General features: G+C 39.9%; 1 pseudogene; it reads left to right on the forward strand.

The window, feature by feature from the left end:
• The first annotated feature begins 252 nt into the window (after positions 1-252).
• LOC121476796 lies at positions 253-1,318 on the forward strand (annotated as a pseudogene).
• Positions 1,319-3,262: the final 1,944 nt, after the last annotated feature.

Raw genomic sequence — 3,262 nt, forward strand, 5'->3', positions numbered from 1 at the left:
TTTATTTATTTATTGGACAGTGTGAACTTTAACTTTTAAAGTTAATTCTGAATTTATTGTCTCCTTGAAAAAAAATCTCTGGGAGGTCGGGCTGCAGGCATCCTCACCTCCTCCATCCCGGAGGCGGGCCCGGCCCCGCCCACGGCCCCGCCCCCGCGCCCCCTTGGCCCCTCCCACCTCCTCGCCGGCCGCCCACGCACCACCCTCCCCCTCCCCCTCCGCGCAGGCCGCAGCCCAGGGCCGCGCCTCGCTATGGCAGCAGCACGGCACAGCGCGCTGACTTCCAGCTCGGCGCAAGAGCTGATGGCGAGACCGTTCTAAAAGGCCTCCGGTCCACTTTCCAGGAGCAAGGGATGACGGAGTCGGTGCACACCTGGCCAGACCATGGTTATCTAGCGACCTACATAAACAAAAATGGCAGCTTTGCCAGTTTGAGAATTCACCCACATGGACTGGTGCTGTTGGATCTTCAGAGTTACGATGGTGATTCGCAAGGCCAAGAAGTTGACAGTCTTTTGAACAAAGTCGAAGAAAGAAAGAATTGAGCGAGGACGGTACTGGGCGGGTGAAGCGATTACCACCCATCGTCCGAGGAGGGGCCGTCGACAGCTACTGGCCACTGCTGACGGTCGCCTGGTTGAGTATGACATAGAGAAGCGGTGTATGATGAAGATTCGCCGTATCAGAACATTGAAATTCTACACTCGAAGCAGTTTGGAAATATCCTCGTCCTTAGTGGGGATGTTAATCTGGCGGAGAGTGATCTGGCGTACGCCCAGGCCATCACGGGCAACGGGAAAGCCGACTGCGGTGGCAAAGATGGCGGCATGTTACGTGAAATAGTCGAACGGAAACCAAAGATGGCCGCTGTGGTAGAGATCGACCAAATGGTGATTGACGGAGGTAAGAAATACATGCGGAAAACATGTGGCGACGTCTTAGACAGCCTTAAAGGAGACTGCTGTCAGGTCCTGATAGAAGACTGTGTCCCAGGACTGAGGAGGTACGCGGAAGAAGGGAGAGAGTTTGATTATGTGATTAATGATTTGACAGCGGTTCCCATCTCCACGACCCCGGAAGAAGATTCCACATGGGAGTTTCTCAGACTGATTCTTGACCTCTCAATGAGCTACTGAAACAGGATGGGAAATACTTTACACAGGGTAACTGTGTGAATCTGACGGAAGCCTTGTCGCTCTATGAAGAACAGCTCAGCCGCCTGTATTGTCCTGTGGAATTCTCAAAGGAGATCGCCTGTGTTCCCTCATACTTGGAATTGTGGGTGTTTTACATTGTTTGGAAGAAAGCTAAACCTTGAAGACCAATGTGAGCTGCGAATAGCCTTCCTGACCTTCACATGCTGTACGTGACATCGAAATGAGTCGGGCAATTGATTGTGAATCCCTTCAAGTTTTCTTTTTTTAATTATTATTTTTAATTTAAACAAAGCAAATGGAAAATGTATATTTTGATGCGCTAGGGTGTTAATTTTTTTGAGTCAGCTGAAGGGTGATTAGACAGCACAGTGAAGGCTGCTAAATGCACTGAACCCCTAGAATGTGATTTCTGTTACTTTTCTCTGTGTGTGTGTGTGTGGGGGGGGGGGTTGTTTTGTTTGAGTAGACTTCAAATTCGGTTGTTTGGAGGAATGACTATCATTGTTTTATCCTGGAGGGAAGTTCTTTGATGGTGTTTCTTTCCCAAAAAGTTGACCTAGATATTAAAATTTGGTGCTTATAAGAGTTAAGAAACAATGAATAGCAATGCTTCGATTAAAATTATAAGTGAGAAAAAAATGAAAAAAAATCACTGAACTTTTTTATTGCTTAGCCAATTGACCACATATTATTGAAGTGTAATCAATTGCTGTGCCCAGGAAAAAGGAGCAAGTGAGTAATCAAAATCTACACATTATACCAGCATACATTATTAGTCATAGGCTTTGCACTTGAGTGCCAAGATATCTGAAAATCTGTACTGTTTCCCTTTCAAAATATTTTAACTTCATGTTTACTTTATAAGTTTTAGAAAACAATTTTAAAAGCTGAGTTGCTGAAATCCCTAATGTCATTCCATATCCCATAGGTAAGCATCCTTACCCATTTGTTATGCATCTGGGAGGCCTTTAAATTGTGTTTCCTATTTCCGTTTGTGAATGTGTGTGATTCTATTTGCAATAACGGAATCACTGGGTATGTTTTGCTTTGTAACTTGATTTTTAAATTATTTGATGTATTTCTGTGTTTGCAACAGGTAAGTTTTACACTTTAAAAATACTTATTTTAAAATTTCTAGCCATTTTTTAACACATTTTTTGTAAATCTTTAACATTACACAAAGCAAATGTTTAAACAAGGTATCTTGGTGGGGATATTATGTTGTTGATTGGTTAATTTAGCCTGGAGTTCATGGGAAAAAAAGTCAATTGGAGTTATATATTTGCAGTCATTAGTATATACATGTTTTTTAAGCCATATGAGTCGATGCTATAACCTAGAATACAAGATAAGTTTAATGTTAGGCTGAAGTGCTTAGTAAGTGATTATGCAAGCACTGTTATTACACTTTCAAATTTAAGAAATTCAGAAAAGTTTAATATCAATAATATACTTCTGAGAGGTTTTGAGGGTCATAGGGAAGAAACACTGAGTTCACATATAGGTTTATAAAATTTAAGATAATACACTTATTCAGTGATGTATTTTTTATATCAGTTATCAAGATGAACATGGATGTAAAAGACAATAAGAATATGAAATTTTATTATTATGTTGTAACTCTGCTGAAATTTTCTTCCCAATATTATTTTTCCTTTTGAAACATGATAGTAAAATTTTATTCAGAGAGTTTTTTCCTCCATTTTCCAATATTGATATCCAGTATATATTTCTAAACACAATTTAATAGTAAAATTACATATACTACTCTTATGGAAAAGCCTCTGAATTTACGTTTTTTATCTGAATTTCACCCCCGATTAATTAAGCATGCTGTTTGCTGAAAAGGGTCCAAACAATCTGTCCTTTAGGTATCTTCTCAAAAGTAAATGAATAGTTTTCATATATGAATTTTACTTTTTGGTGCCAGTTTTAGGATTATGAAAATCAACATAGCAATAAATAAGAATCTAGATGACAAAATATTTTTAAATGAACACATTAGCAACTTTAACAACATTCCTTTTTAGGGTATAACAGAATTTAAATGATAAAGCACTCATAATTTTAACTACCTACTTTGGCTTCCTTATGGCTTTCCTCTG

Source organism: Vulpes lagopus, chromosome 16 (assembly GCF_018345385.1).
Source record: "Vulpes lagopus strain Blue_001 chromosome 16, ASM1834538v1, whole genome shotgun sequence".
NCBI lineage: Eukaryota > Metazoa > Chordata > Mammalia > Carnivora > Canidae > Vulpes > Vulpes lagopus.